The sequence below is a fragment of the Anabrus simplex genome, chromosome 2 (assembly GCF_040414725.1).
Source record: "Anabrus simplex isolate iqAnaSimp1 chromosome 2, ASM4041472v1, whole genome shotgun sequence".
Taxonomy (NCBI): Eukaryota; Metazoa; Arthropoda; class Insecta; order Orthoptera; family Tettigoniidae; genus Anabrus; species Anabrus simplex.
Genome location: NC_090266.1, coordinates 1,024,438,772 through 1,024,456,349, shown reverse-complemented (window position 1 = coordinate 1,024,456,349; position 17,578 = coordinate 1,024,438,772). Strand labels below are relative to the sequence as shown.

At 38.7% G+C, this 17,578-nt stretch overlaps 1 long non-coding RNA gene across 1 annotated transcript; it reads left to right on the top strand.

Moving 5' to 3' along the window:
* The first annotated feature begins 14,762 nt into the window (after nucleotides 1-14,762).
* Nucleotides 14,763-15,216, top strand: LOC136863256 (uncharacterized). Its single transcript, XR_010859183.2, has 2 exons — nucleotides 14,763-14,999; nucleotides 15,111-15,216. It is a non-coding gene; the product is annotated as an uncharacterized lncRNA (long non-coding RNA).
* Nucleotides 15,217-17,578: the final 2,362 nt, after the last annotated feature.

Sequence of the window (17,578 nt, the reverse complement as noted above, 5' to 3'; positions counted from 1 at the left end):
TATGGCCGTCATTTAGCGCTGCTCCTTCTGAAGAGTCGCCTGTACACACCAAAATTTCAACTAAGACTGGTGTATCGGCACACTGTCGCTGTCGGTTTTGTAAATTCACAAGCCCCCGCCTCAAAGTAGTCCCACTGGAGGGGATGTGGCGTAGTGATATTGCACCTTGGATCACTTTTCACTTGTGCGTAGGTTAAATGTTCAGAAAATGCACTCCAGATATTCCGAAATTTGGTTTGATTCGCATGTCGCACTGCGCTATCAGAAATGATCGTAGATTATTTTATGAATTGAAATGCGTCAGAGGGCCTATTTACACTCGCAGCACGGCACCTTCCCGCCATGACACTCAGCTTCCCGGACGAAAACACTCTTCCACAACATGTTGAAAACTTATTATTTATGGAATTTATAATCACGTATTCGCGTAAATAATTCCTCAAATATTATTTGCTGATCAGGACGCAGTATTTCTCTACTTCTTCCGACCCCAAATCGCGAAATACTGTATAAATATTCCCGCTGGTGTAGGACAGTTTAATTTCGGAATTTCTGATTGGCTAGAATTTTACCGCCGCACATTGGCGTGGGTGAAGCCATTTTTGCCAAGGGGTGACAGGTATTCGTTCTGTCGTTGTCACACAATTTAGGTGCGCCGCATTCCTTACTGCGGTTTCCCGTGAGAAAACTTGTAGAAAGTCCGATATTCGGCGGTATCATAAACATTTATTGGAGAAAGCTTTTAGCCACCCTATTTCCTGTACGTGACTTAAAGTGATTTCAGGGGATATTTTTCAGCCAGTGTGGTGCCTGCGTAGTGCTTTGTGAAACTGCCAGCCCTTCCCTGCTTTCTGCAGTATTCACACATATGAATTTCAATAATTTACTTAATGCGTCCATTAGGCCAATGACCGGGCGAGTTGGCCGAGCGCGTAGAGGCGCGCGGCTGTGAACTTGCATCCGGGAGATAGTAGGTTCGAATCCCACTATCGGCAGCCCTGAAGATGGTTTTCCGTGGTTTCCCATTTTCACACCAGGCAAATGCTGGGGCTGTACCTTAATTAAGGCCACGGCCGCTTCCTTCCTACTCCTAGGCCTTTCCTATCCCATCGTCGCCATAAGACCTATCTGTGTCGGTGCGACGTAAAGCCGCTAGCATTAGGCCAATGAGCTTATGGGTGCAATATATATATTGTCCCTTTATTCCGGGGTCGCTCAGTCGCCGAAGCGAGAGTCCCAAAGGGTGGAACGTTCCCGGGGCCAACTTTACTGTTTCGGGACAGACATTAAGAAATTTTTAATTTGCATGGCTCTAGGTGACTGGATAGGTGACACAGCATTATAATAGAAATCGGAACAAAATAGCAATAACATTTATTAAATGAATAACATTCTGGACATGCAGATCAGGAAAGAAAAAAGACAATTTACATTATTACAACTCAAATTGACTGCTTCTGATCTGTAATGTAAACATATGTACACTGCATGCTTATGAGATCCATTCGTTACAACCCATCTTTATTTAACCACCTTGTCCGAAACCATGCTTCTGGTCAAAATCGTCGATTTGCGGAACTGTAACATTGAACCAATCATAATGTTAGTGACAATGTCATTATGACCAATATTGCTTCATTAGGTCATTAAATTATACAATATTCCCTTGATGAATTAGTTCTTTACAAATTTTATGTTCCTTTATACAAGTTCTGGGCAAAACCCATCAATTAATTCTCTAATTCACCATGACGCTTTGGAAAATCCTATTGATTGATTTTCTGGAAATTTATTTTACAAATTTTTGGAAAATTCTTGCAACATTTCCATTAGGAAATTCTTTCACCAATACTTAGGAAATTCGCTTACCAATACTTGGAAAATCTTTGAACATTATCATAAGAATATCCTTTAACATTTACTTGGTAAATTCTTTACAATTACATTGGAAAATAATTTTAATATTTCATTGGAAAATTCTTTGGCAAGTTTTCCCTCCTCCTCAGATTACGTCGACTGTATTCTTTTTTGAAAATTTAAAACAATCATTCACTTACTAATTTTACTATGGATAGATAGCAGAGTATCGCGCAAGTCGCGTGAAATGCGCGACAAACGGAAACAAAACTCCACATGACAATAAAACACATGAGAAATCATCAAAAGAAATGTCACTGTTGAATCACATGGATAAGCTGTCACGCAGTTATACAATATCCCCCAATTATTTATCAACGGTTTTTATCATAGTATCAAGAGTATTATTATTATTATTATTATTATTATTATTATTATTATTATTATTATTATTATTATTATTATTATTATTATTATTATTATATCTCCCTTCAGAATTAGGTTGAAGACCCTCACATTATTTGCATATAAGAACAATGAATCACCATGACGTGCGATGAATGACCAAACTAGGACTTATAAAAAAGGAAACATTCATCACCACCATCAGTTAGGGATACATCGAAGAATGCACTCATATAACCTCATGGAAGAAATTATTGAATCTTTACTTTACGCAATATAAGTTGTTGAGCCAATATTTATTATTATTCCCCGATTAATTAACCATATCACAATAAATCACAATATCCTTACGACTAACGTGTACCGTAGCGGCCATCATTTTGTCTATTATTATCATGAAAATTAATCATCACAATCGTCGCTCACATTTAACTCTCAACAACAAATTTTAATTTGTCCGACTCATTATTATCATCCATGATTATTATTCCTAAACGCACCATCTCGATGAGCTGCCTACTGTCCACAGCTAGCACCTTCCCTTCGAAGGTCAGAATTACTTCACAAGTCATTCTCTACCAATGCTTCGATTAAATCATTGCTTTAATATAATCCGATAACTTATTAATATTGTCATGATTTTTAATGAAGTCACACATCATCCTTATTATTATTATTATTATTATTATTATTATTATTATTATTATTATTATTATTATTATTATTATTATTATTATTATTATTGTACCGGGAGGTACACCTCAACGCCGCGCATTCAAAATCAGCGCCTAAATGAATTCTTCTATTGGTCAAACAATGAAACTGAAACTACAGCAACTTGGAACTTTAGTCAGAAGATGTCACCTCTAAAATATTGAGTAATTTTGTTATTGTGAAGTTTCCTAAACTGAGTGAATTTCTCCTGGTTTTGTCTGCCATTAATCAAGAAGTTTGGACTTTCTTCCATAGATGACACTACAAAAACTATGATGATACACCCTGGTGCGTGGTGTAAGAAGTTATAATTTAAAGAAGTTTTGTATTTCTAGGTTTTTGTAACTGATAAAATGTTCATTTATTTTTGGGTTGGCACTATTTCCTTTTGCTTTCCGCCAGTTATTAATCTGGCCAATGAAAAATTTCTGTAATTAATTTCCAACCTATCACAGGCTTCTTGTTCGATTTTGAGTGTTACTTTTGAATTTAACCAATAAAATGAAGAGGGTGTGTCCTGATTAATCTTGAATGAACTCGAACCTTCCCCGAGGGTTTATAAACTGCGGCTTTTCACAATTCTTGGCCAATTGATCGTCGTCTTTCAGAGAGTGTGTGTTTAAGCAGGAGGCGTGTGGCCTGTTTCGTCGGCAGCTAGAACATCTACAAGGTACTGGGCACATAACTTTATTCTTTCTTGCTACCTTTGCAGTTTAATCCGAGGGAAAGGTCCGAATCATTAACTATGTAACCAAATTTTCTAAAATGAAAAACGTCGTAAAATCTTTAACTGTAAACCGGGGATAGAGAGTGAAGTACCCTCTCGAGCTCCCATTCATCTTGGTTTGAGGTGACTACGTTTTGTAATTGTAATGTGTTAAAGCAATTTCTATACGAGTCACCTCAGTAGTTTGGGAATAGCCCCTGTTTCATCGGCCTAGAGCCCTGTAGGTTTCTAAGTTTTCATTATCTGGGTGCGCAGTTCGGATCCATTCATTTTGTATTTTTGCCAGTTATTTAACCTGTTCCTTTTTCATGAAGGCCCCGTAGCTTGGGTATTAAATACTCCTGTATACATCATTTTCAAATTGTAAGTTGTGCCTTGAGAGGCCAGTGATTGTAAGTTGATGTTGACTTGAGTAGGCTTGGAGACCTGAGAGCCTGTTAGCCCTTTTTCAAGTTTTGTAATTGTAAAGTGTGCCTCTGGGAGGCTGGATATTATGATTTAGAGAGCAACTGCTCTTGAATTAGGGGATTTTTGCCCTTAACTAAATAATTCTTCGTCCATTTGTAAAATTGTAAAACTAGGGGCTTAAATCCCGAAGTGTTAAGGTTCTGAATCTTGGATTTTTTTCTAATCTGGTTTAAAGATTGGCATTGTACTTGATTGCTATTTTCCCTTGTGAAAATGTGTTAAGTTTGTTTTTTATGAAAGAAATTTAACTTTCGTTACAGTTTTAATTCAGTTCTTGACATTGTAGTTAGACCCATTCAAGACCCACCTTCTTTCAGCTCTGTGTTCCACAGATACCCCGGAACAATTATTATTAGCCTTCACTCGCCCGTAATCCATTTCTAAGACCTTAATTTCACCCAGCCTCGTGAAATTCACTAACAACTGGGGTTGTCAATCACTGAATCCACACAGCAATACTCCAAGAAATCGACAAAATTATATCAATGAACCAATAACTCAGTGACTACTCTACCATCACCATAACTTTAAATACTACATCTCTAACTAATCTACGTTTCATTATTTAAGAATACAATCCAACTAGCAATCTACCGAAAGAGAGGAAAATGTGACAAGGGTACTTATTATTCCGATGTAAATCTGCGGCGTCTGGAATGTAGGTGTAGATGTAGGTTCCTCCTCTGGATTAGGGCGGATTGTAGATGAACAAATTCATCGTGCTGACTAACACACACGTCGGCTTAACACATCAGGATTCCTGAGCAGTCAAATAGCGTAGAATCACTCCAGCGGTGTTTTAGAGTTCCCCAGAATTTCCTTCTCGGTCGGTCCATGATGACGACTGGCCTTCGTCGATGTTGCTGAAACTAAAACGTTATATTAAAATTTGATCCACACTCGTTGTAGACGAACAGTTCGCCTTACAATACTTAACTGGCGCAATGATGTACAATGTGGTTCAACCCTGCAGAAAGCTTTACTCTCAAAGTTTCCGTTTCAATGCTTATCTTCCCTCGTAATACCTAATAGAAACTTCCATAAGCTTCTACGGCAAAACTCGGCGTAACGTCCTGTAGTGACTGTTCGTGGTTTGGAAACTTTCACCCAGGCAAATGTACTGCAATGAGATATCGCAATAAACTGATCCGCCTGAACGGAAAATTAAATAAGCACACTTGAATACCATAATCGTCGTACAGTACCATCTCATAGTCAACTAATTTCTTCAACAGATTTAGCAGTGGCTATCGTACTCCATTTGTCCCTCAACCTTACTAAAAACACACTGTTCGTCTTCCTTCCAGAATGATTCTCTGACTATAGAACAGCTTCACTAATTCTCATTGGTCGACAACTATTCTGCGACGTGATACGTTATTCCAAATTTGGAGCAGATTTTTCTGGATTCTCACACCCCTTCGTCTCCGGCGCTCGCTATGTGACGTAAACCTTATGACGTATGATGTCCTTGACCGCCTGACACAGTCTCCTCGCCCGCAGCGGAACAGCCAGGTGAGCAGCTGATGCTCGTTCGCGCGTAGACCCATGTTACATTACGAGAATTGAACTATCCTCTCCAAGTCCAGTAAAATACCATTTGGACGGATACAATATATTGCTATTTGCTTTACTTCGCACCGACACAGATAGGTCTTACGGCGACGACGGAACAGGTAAGGTCTAGGAATGGGAAGGAATCTGTTGGCCTGGCCAGGAATGGGCTGCTGATAGTCGCCTTATTGCGCATTACTCCCTAGGCCGTCAAAGTAGAAAAATACATTTTGAATAATCCAGGATCGACTATGCTAATTTGTAGACAGATAACATTGTGGTAAAAGGATTTTGTCCTGCAGGCCCTCTAGGTTATAATAATAATCTCAACACCGGTAGAACATTATTTTATAATTCCTGTTTCTAATATTTTAATGCGCTCTTCATATGTGCTCTACAGTCAACGGTGTTAGTGGGACAAGTGCGTAAGCAGAAAATTGACACCGTTTCCTGTTGCGAGATACGTGTGCCAGCTCGCAGATAGCCACACACATTCACTTGTTAGGACACGCATACACACACAAGACTATCTAAATGCATAGATTACATTTATTATTTTAATTCCTAAGTAAATCCAATAAGGTAAGTACAAAAAGTGAACGTACAGAATTAAAATACGTACAGAAAACTGAAAACGTGTGTGTAATTTTTCCATTCATATCTTCACTACGTTAGAAGATGGTATATCTGTATGTGTTTTCTTCAAAGAGTGTTTAAGATCTGTGATTGTCATTTTAGCTTAGTAGCTTTGTAATACGGTAGTCGAAAGAGATAGGTCCGTAACATCGTTAATCATTTTACCAAGAAAACGGAATCAATATTGTTGCGTGATGTGTCATATTGTCCTAGTACTTGTTTTGTATTTTTGCTACCTCGGCATCCGTAAAAACAGTTAGTGGGATGAAAAGCCAATAACATTATTATTATTATTATTATTATTATTATTATTATTATTATTATTATTAAGACGGAACAATATTGTCGCGTGCTGTAACATACAGTCCTAGTATTTGCTTGGTATTTACTATGGGCTAGTTCGTGATACCTTACAGGCAGGCAAGTCGGGGGTTAACGATAATAGATATTCACATCAAATGCAGCGTTGAAAATAATAATCGATACAGTCCTAGCATTTGCTTGGTATTTTCGTAAGGCTGGGTTCGACTCCTACCAAGTTATCGGATGTAAATCCTTCGAACTTACATCTATCTGCTATTAATGATGGTAGTGATTATTATTTTCTTGTCTTAAAATAATACATTCATTGTTTTGAACACCTGTTGTAATTGTCGACTAAAAGGCATCCAGGAGAGGCTCTGTACTTTAGTGCGTCTGGGGGTTAGCGATAATAGGTATTCACATTAACTGGAGTGGCGAAAATAATAATCGATGTAGTTCTAGCATTTGCTTGGTATTTACTATATGCTAGTTCGTGAGGCTGGGTCCGATTCCTACCCTGGTTATCGGGAGTAAATCATTCGAGATTTCGTCTATCTACTATTAATGATGGTAGTGATTATTGTTTTCTTCAAAGCTCAAAATGTTACAGTCAAACAATCAGCGTTCTAAACACCTGTTGTAAGCGTCGACTAAAAGGCATTAAGGATGGGCTCTGTACTTTAGCGCGTCGGGGGTTAGCGATGATAGATATTCACATTAACTGCAGTGGCGAAAATAATAATCGATACATTCCTAGCATTTGCTAAGTATTTACTAACCGAGCGAATTGGATACGCGGTTAGAGATGTGTAGCTGTAGAGTAATAATAAACATATTTTATAATGTAAAGTTTAAGTAACATTATGTGTTAATGCTACTCCAACACACAAATACCGAGTGAATTGGCTACTGTGGCGATCCTTGTATTTATAAGGTCGAAAACAAATAGCTATTCCTACGAAAAAAGGGAAAGGGTGACATACACTAAAGCGTGTTAATAGTGCCAGAGCGAAGGGAAGCGTGGTATAAGATATTTGTGGCGTCGAGTTATCGAGACCGAACGATCATGAGCAGTAAAGGTAAGATAGCAAGACCTCAACTGAGTAGCGTACAAATAATATTTGGGCCCTATATTCCCAGAGGATTTTCGTAGTAAGTACACGTAGTATAATGAAAGGGAATGAAAAAATGAGAACTCCCAAAATAACAGGTTTTCAATAACAGATGTATTGTAACGACAACAGAATGGAAACAAGAAGCATTATGCAACAACGAGTAAAAATAGATATCTTTGGCTTACACAGGTACTGAAAATTTAAGATAATAGTTGTCCAGTTAAATTTCCAAGGACTAGATGTGGACAGGTTTTTACATAAATTGGAGTCATTCAGACTAAAGTATCAAAAGTTTGATAAGACATACTCAATCTTTCACAAATAGAATGGAACATTCCGGAAATTCATATAAGTGCAAGTAAAAACAATGTCTAATCCCCCAAGGTCAACCAGGCTTGCTTCAAATAAGAAAAATAACAGAACATTTCAGAGAAATTACACTATTCGATTCGCAGACCACAATTTCACAGTGATTTGTTTTCAAAATCTACACAATAAAAGGTAGAAAGAATGAAAAAGGGAAAGGACAAGTGAAAACACGAGAAAGGGAAAACATGTTAAGAAGCGAAACAAGGAGGATGAAAATTTAAGTAGGGATCAGGCTGCAAGTCCCAGTTGGATATAATGACGTGATTACACCACACGCAAAGTTCAAAGTCACTGATAAGGTTGGCAGTCCACCACTCCCTCTTCTCGAAGAAGAAGTCTCGGAATGAAAATTTGTGCACCAATAATTGTATTTGACGTAGAGTCCTGAAGGGGCTAGAGTTCAGAATCAAATAGTAGTAAAGCCTCTCAAGGCAAGGAAAAGGCAAGTATTGAAAACATAATGTATAATACTAGTCTGCTCACCCGGTCAGAAGGGGAAGAAGAAGAAGGTTGACAGAATTGATGGCATAATTGTATTTTATATAAAAAAGAACATAATCCTCACGTTAACTCACGGGAATGGGGTTAGGTTTAGTTTACTCATGTTCACTGTAAAACGTTGAAAATTAATTAAGTTACATCATTCTTGCTCCGCCGTTTAGGATTAATTTAGTCTCTAAATCACAAATCTTGGTCATGATTTTCCGGATCTTTCTGGGACTGATTTAATTTTCTTTGTAGTAAGGTACGTTGGCTGATAGGGTAAATGCTAGGATAGGCATCATTAGTTTTAACTTTGGAAGTTTGCGCGGCACTGGAACCACCGACATTGTTGGAATAAATAAGGTCTTTGAGGACAAACAGCTTCTTACGGCACTGAAAAAGGATCTGTAATCTTCTTAAGACCATAAATAAATATAATGTACGATTAATAATATTCAAATTTCCGTAAATATTGGTAACAACACGGCTTACACAAATCAAAACGAACGCATGCTAGCACTCCAGCTGCCGCCATTATGGACAGTATCGATAGGTCGGTTAAGGTCTTGGTATAACTTTGTTCGCAGAGTGAATCCGTGATAGTTCGACTTATCAACATATGCGCATGCGTGGTTGGCAACACGTTTGAAACGTGACGAGCTGATTTCCTCTACGAACGGAAGTGGTGGTTGGAGACATCAGGGTTGCGTTCACAAAATACGACTCCGAGTAGAGTTGGAGTAGAGTAGAGTATCGCGGAGTAACTGGTAAAGTTAACTGAGTAACGGTATTTCGTGAACGCTTCGAGTGAATACAGAGTAACAGAATATGGCTAATCAATTAAGGAAGGTTATTTGTTTTACCATAACCTCATTTGCGAGGAATTTAATGTCTAATTTCTAGGCGAGTTTCTTCATAGCAGCGTGCTATATGAGTTATTACTACTTTCCTCGCCAAGTTGTGCCTTAAAACAGTATCCGTTATTCTTTACCTCGTAGGAACAATCTGATTACATTGATGATGAATACCAATACATCGGCTCCGCACTGATGCACGATAGGCCATTTAGGACAACTAACTGTAAAGATTATGTTGTTAACAACTACGACGAAACTGAATTTAAACAACATTTCCGATTGCCGGATCAGCATTTGAACGTGTACTCAGAGTCATTGGCCCTAAACTTTTAGAATCCAAAATCGGGGAACGAGGAAGGCCATTGCAAGACCCACGAAAAAAAAATTCTGGTTGTAATTTGGCTCTTAGCACCTGATTCGTACATATCGGTTTCGTGAGAATTATAAATGCACTGTGTGGTATTTCAGATCGTATAATTAAATGGTCTCATTCAGGTGGTCATCTAAAATATTAAAAAGTTACGTTGCATTTACCCAAGGAAATCTCATAATGTTGAGGTTAATAAATCAGCTGCTCATTCATAACATGGGTTTTCTTACAAAAATTCAATCATGTTATTTCCGCCGATTATTAAAATTGGCACGGTGCCTATTTTTCCTGTTTTAAACGAAAATATCCCCTTCTTTATTCAATACATAACGCCCTTCTTTGTCAACAACTGAAAATAATTTGAATTCATTGCCATGTCAATATAGCCGCAGTTAATATTTCTCACCGCCACCAATGAATGCATTACTGCGCATGTCGAGTTAAATCTACCCACCTATTTACGCATAGTAAAAAGAGTATACTCTAAGTTAACTCGAAAGCATTTTCTGAACGCTTTGTAGAGTTGACTCTTTACTTTTATGAACGGATAGAGTAGTATTTTGTGAACGCAACCCAGATGTTTCGGTCCACGTGTTGTATTGCCTAGGTGTTTCCATGATTGGACAATTCTGCGACAGCCTACAGTCCCTATTCTCTAAAGACAATGAAGATAATTCAATGAAATACTAGAAGTATTCGGAATAAATACCATGAATTGAGAATATTAATAAAAGAAACATCACCGGATATAGTACTCTTACAAGAAACATAGCTTGCGCCCGATAGTGTTTTTTCTATACCTTATTATCAAATTGAACGCATAGATGGCCCGGGGTATGATGGAGTAGCGTTTTTAATACATCAATCATTCACCTATCAGCTATTTCATCCCCAATGTCAAATACCTAACGTATATGTACTTGGTATAATAATTAATAATATACATGTCATAAATATATATTGCCCACCTGACCAATATATATCATATAGACAATGGCAACAATTTTTTCAACAATTCCATGCCCAAAACCAGCTACTTATTTTAGGGGACATGAATATTCACCATACCCATTGGGGTTCCCAAGTGGACACACCTAGGGGAAATAACTTCTTAAACGCAATACAGCGAAGTAATCTAGTAATTCTCAATTATGTGTCACCGACCAGACTAACTTCCCCTGGAGCACCTCCAAGTGCAGTGGATATTTCATTATGCAGTTATACTATAGCATCCACAACTACTTGGCGTACATTGTGTGATACACATAGCAGTGATCATTATCCAATATTTATAACTCATGGTTCTGGATCTATAATGAAACCCCCATGGTCCAATCAAGTAATGAGTACAACACGCTCTTTACATAAGTTTGATCCCGAGACGTTCAAGGTATTTATACTAAAACAGGTTGAAAAATATACAGTCGATGAGTTTAATTACAATAAGCTCTATCACATTATATATCAATATCTCGACTGTTATCACCCATTTAACCGAACACCCAATGCACACTCCCACAATATTGGTGGCCTCAGATGGTGGGATGATGAATGTCACCACCTCATTCTTAAAAGGAAACGCCTTTTTAAAATCTATCGGAAAACACTAAACTTAGTGAATTATATTCGCCTGAAACGCCATACTGCTACAATACGTCGCATATTTCATCAAAAAAGGCGCACAGCTTGGAAAGTCTTTATTAATTCTTTCCATAAATATATATCCGTAACCAGATTATGGAACGCGGTTAGGGCACTAGCACGTGTCTCCACACAAATTACTAGACCTTTAATTCAGACAGATATTTTGGAACAATTCCTTTATTCATTAACTCCCAATACGGTGGTCCCACAGTTCGTCCCTAATTGTAACGATTCTCCACTATCGTCTTCAGTTTTGCTACAGAACATCACCCTACGTGAACTCACAGCAACGCTACAAAAATGTAACACATCCACACCTGGTCCGGACTACATTACTTACACAATGATAAAAGCACTCCCCAACCCGGCATTGCAAGCCCTTGTTAATCACTACAATCACATACTACAAACCTCTACCCCTCCGGACGACTGGAATAAATTTTTCTTAATACCTATTCCAAAACCTCGGCTACCGTTGAATAATCATAAACATATTCGTGGAATTGTATTAGCCTCTTGTATACGCAAAGCATTTTTAAAACTACTACTACAACGTTTTTTATGGTACCTAGAATACTATGACTTGGTTCCCAAATGCCAATATGCCTATTTTAAAGGTCGCAGTTCACAAGATGCCATTAATATACTAATAACTGACATATTACTTGCTAAAACAAGAAAATATCACACAATTGCCATCTTTCTGGACATACGGGGAGCGTTTGACTCAGTCCCATTGCATATGTTATGGGCCGCATTATCATCCAAAGGACTTCCTACTCCGTTCATCACACTACTCCGAAACCTCCATACATATCGAAAGCTTATAATAAAACACCCTGATGCACCACCTATTTCACGTCAGGCTACAGATGGACTTCCACAGGGCGATATTTTTAGTGGCATATTATTTGCCTTATATCTCTCAAACCTCGAACAGCTTGTACTCCAACATGCACGTATCTTACTCTATGCTGATGATATAGTCATATATACATCAGGGAAGGATATTAATGGTGCCCGTAATACTATTACTAAAGTCATGCTTGAAGTACAGAACTGGTTAAGTGACCATGGTTTATCAATATCTCCAACTAAGTGTTCAACACTCATTTTTACGCAGAAACGGGTCTACAACACTGAACCATTAAAAGTGGCTTCCTATGAGATACCGATACATACATATCATAAATATCTCGGCATCATCCTAGATAATAAACTAACCTTTACTAGACATATCCAGTACCTCAGAAATATGGCGGATAATTATACAAAACTACTCAAAGCTATAACAAGACGATCATGGGGGGCAGACCCTACAACAGCCAAGACAGTATACTGTGCTACAATTCGCTCCAGATTAAATTATTGCGCTCATATCATTGATATTGCTAATCCCGCAACACTGAATAAGCTAAATACTATACAACACCGCGCATTACGTATTTGTTTTGGTGCATTAAAATCTACACCCACGAATGCTCTACAAGTGGAAACGGGAGAACCACCACTCCATATACGTCGGCAGTTCCTTACTTCCAAGTACCTCATACGACGTTTCATAACAGTTTCTCATCCTATTGTACCGAAACTCCAACTACTACATGAAAGATACAATTCATATAATATCAGAGACAAAAGAACCCCTGCTCTAATAACCGTATTCCAATATGTATCGACATTAACAACCAATATCATAAGGTGCGCCAAACTTCCCCATTATACGGTACCGTATGAGGTAGTACAATACTACACAGATGCTATCCAAGCTACAACTACTACTTTTGCATTCCTACAGTATAAAACCTCTATGTTTTCAACACCCTCGAAAAAACTTCGTTTAACATACTCTAACATTGGACATAATTTCTATACCGATGGATCTCGGAATTCATGCGGGGTAGGAGCAGCACTTTATTATGAACGAATACAACACATTGAGCTATATAAACTCCACCCGGATTTCTCTATCTTTACTGCAGAACTTATAGCGATCAGACAAACACTCCTGTATATAAAAAACGAAGCAATCCCGAACGCTAATATCTTCACAGATTCTCTATCAGCATTACAGTCGATCCAGTCTTCTAAATTCACGATGAACTGGTATGTTTATAATGTTAAGCAACTATTATATGACCTACGTACTACTGGTACTCAGATTACAATTATATGGATTCCAGCTCATAAAAATATTCCCGGTAATGAAAAAGCGGATAAAGCTGCCAAACAAGCATCACTGCTCAACACCCCTCCAATGACATTTATGACTCCAGTTACCGATCTAATTCCACTACTAAAGCAACATCAAAAAGCAACATGGCAACAGTTCTGGAATGACACTGCAAGAATAAACGGGAAATTCTATTACAGTATCCAACCCTCTCTGCCAATCCAACACTGGTATCAACGATCAACTTACACACGGCGTCATATAATAACTATTATTAGGCTACGTTTCAACCATTCGCTAACGCCCATGTTAAAGTACCGTTTCAATATTGTCAGCCAACCGACATGTCAGTGTGGTTCAAACGAGGCGGATGCAAATCACCTCATTCTCCAGTGTCCGTTATATACTCAGGCTCGAACACGATTAATTGCAAGTCTACTCTGTTTACGAATACCGCTTCCAACAAGTGTTGCTTGTCTTGTTTACAATCCGTCACCGGATATAATATACATATTAAACAAATATTTAGATGACACGGACATCATATTATAAACATACCATAAGATTCACGTTTCATTAATAGTTGTGTCACTTACATAGTCTTCATAACACTCCCGACTATGCCTACTTAGGTTTTGTTTAATTTTTGTTATTATACAACTCTAGCAGAAAATGAGCACAATGTTCGCGTTACTATTGTCTTTTGTCGCCTCTAGCACATATGTTAATGCGTTGTTCTTTTGTTAAAAAGATCCAGATTCAGTAGGTAAATTCTCATTGGTAGGTCAGATGCTCTTTGATAGGTACGGTTTACGGTAACACGTCGTTAGTCATATCACATGTCATTGGTAAGCTTTCATTACACTTTGCGCGATATCTACATTCTAACCCTCTATTTGTGTTATTCCATCCTTAATACTAGATCCTTTAGTTGTTGTGTTCTATCCTTTGTCCTTCCCAATTGTAGACCCGTTCCGTATGTCAAAGTAGAAGACGCCAAGATGGGTCACTTCGGCGTGAAGATATAGTACCTTGTGTCCCCGTGCTTACTCCTATGTCTATTACACTTACACCCACAAGATGTAGATGTTCACCCATACCAGTGATCTTTGTACTGTGAGATAAAGTATTTCTTAGTCACCATAACTAAATGTTTCTGAGTGTTCGACAGTGTTTCATTTACAAAGTATTGGAACTGGGTGTTAGTTACATACAGAGCCCAACCAAATATCAAGAAAGAAAAGAAGAAATTCTCTTTGCTCTGAACTGAACGAATTAATTCGGATTTGATTCTCAACTTCAAGCCTTAAAATGGATGAACACGGTAAGATAACGTGAATGACTAAATAGTATTAGTTTGAATGTCTGAAATATATATGCTTAGACATAAATACAGAAATGGACTTATATTCATGTAATTTTACATATTTTGTAGGTTACTTGAGCAACTTCCTTGTATTTCATGGAGCAGACAGCCCTGCAGTTAATCCGTCTGTAGAAGCACATGAGATAAATCTGGATGAAAACGTTTCATAGTGTGTGAAGTGGAGCAATAACACCAAGTTATTGCTTGATTCGTACAAAAAACATAAGGGAGAAGTGGGAAGCCTTAAGATCAGAAATGTTAAGAAGATGTGGGAAGTTATTTCCGAAGAGTTAAATTTAAAAGACAAACTTGACGTAAATGCTGCCAATTGCGAAAATAGATGGAGGGTTTTAGAAATGAATTTTAAGAATAACAAAATCTGTTTAAAATGTATTCATCCCCACACACCAATAAACTAAAACACTAACTAAAATATATATTACAATAATTATTGATATTTACACATTTTGCAATATGTTTTTATAAAACTTGTAGGTGTTTTACATGGGCGCCCGCAAGGGGGGGCACTTGCCCCCCCCTCCTGGAATTCTAAAGATGTTGATGTTCAATTGTTTAATATCATACCAGATTACTTCATAAACTGAAATTACTGACAGTCATCTAGCATATGTTATAACAGGAAGTTTCTGTAAACAATTTAATGTTGCTGACGTTATATTGGTTTTTATATTCAAGAAAATTGTTAATTTGCCCCCCCCCCCCTGGAAAAGATCCTGCGGGCGCCCATGGTCTTTTATGTCGAAATAAGTAACTCGTGACATGAAGTAGGGAAAAATAGCCGGAGCTTGCGCAGGGGCAAGATGACCGCCACGCGCAAACTACCTCTAACCACGCGCTACGACCTCTGACACTGAGACAATAGGATGTCATCTTATGGAATACTATCGAAAGAGGCTACTAAGAGGGACACCTGACTTGAGAGAGCATGGGTTAGCGTACTCGGGGTCTTTAGCTGAGACTAGGCATGATGTGTGCTAAGCTGCCATCTATCTAACCTCCTTGACGAACTCTTGTGGGGCACTTCGTACCGAGGTGTGGTTGAACAGAGTAAATGCCACTCCTAAGGATTCGAACGTGGAGTTGACATAAACTCAAAACAAGAGAGTCGAAGTGCAATTCAAATAACCTCGCCCTGATTGAAATGTGTGTACGATGAAGGTGTATCGACTACAGTAAATGTGGAGACGTGTATATCTCAGCAGAAAAAGAATGACTTTGCGAGCTTAGCTGTATTTTCCGATCTGGTGTAGTGAAGGAATGCCGACAATGTGTTATGACGTAAGATACCTGACTTGAGAGAACTCTAGGTTTAAAGTTACAGGTCAAAATTGTTAGCGGTGATGTTACTACAGCTCTAGTGTACCCTTGCCCTTGCCCTAGGGGTCTAGCCAGTGATGTAGTTGGAACAAAATATTTACAGGAACTCACTTCATTAATTCAGCAATTTCCAAATGGACTCTTATTAGGTGTCAAAATCAGCGGCCTTATGTTTCCGACAAGTTGTTTCATCAGCTGAACGTTTCCCCTTTCGTAGCCATGACTTGACATATGGTTGTGGGTTAAATATATGCACAGGGGGTCCAACGCTGCTTATGAAAATAAGTCCGCTTGATCTTGCAACCAGCAGCCTATTATCTTTTCGGCGTAGATCTCATTGTACACCCATGACGTTTCAGCACTATGTATAGATCATAAGATATTGAATGTAAAAATGTTACGTCATTCTAAAGCGGCAAAATATTTTCCGGAACGGCGTTCCGGTCCAACTAAACCACTGGGTCTAGCAGAGTAAAACTCCACCAGAGGCACTCTTCCCTTAGGTAAGAGCCGAGCAAGCTGTGCTGTTGTTGTGTCTGTACTGGCAAATAATTATTATAATCAAGATATAGGGCCAAACACTACGACCTCTGACACCCTGAGACAATAGGATGTCATCTTATGGAATACTGTCGAAAGAGGCTACTAAAAGGGACACCCGACTGGAAAGAGCATGAGTTAGTGAACTCGGGCCTTTAGCCGAGTCTAGGGATTATGTGTTTCTTTTTTTTTTTTTTTGCTAGGGGCTTTACGTCGCACCAACACAGATAGGTCTTATGGCGACGATGGGATAGGAAAGGCCTAGGAGTTGGAAGGAAGCGGCCGTGGCCTTAATTAAGGTACAGCCCCAGCATTTGCCTGGTGTGAAAATGGGAAACCACGGAAAACCATTTTCAGGGCTGCCGATAGTGGGATTCGAACCTACTATCTCCCAGATGCAAGCTCACAGCCGCGCGCCTCTAGACGCACGGCCAACTCGCCCGGTGCTTATGTGTTCCAAGCTGTTGTCTGTCTAACCTCACTTGGCCAACTCTTGTAGGACACTTCATTCCGAGGTGATGGGGTCGAGCAGAGTAAAGCTCCTCTAGGGACACCACTTGCCTCAGGTAGAGGCCTAGAAGAGTAAAGCTCCTCCAGGGACACCCCTTGCCCCAGGTAGAAGCCTATCAGAGTGAAGCTCCACTAGGGGGCACCCTTGC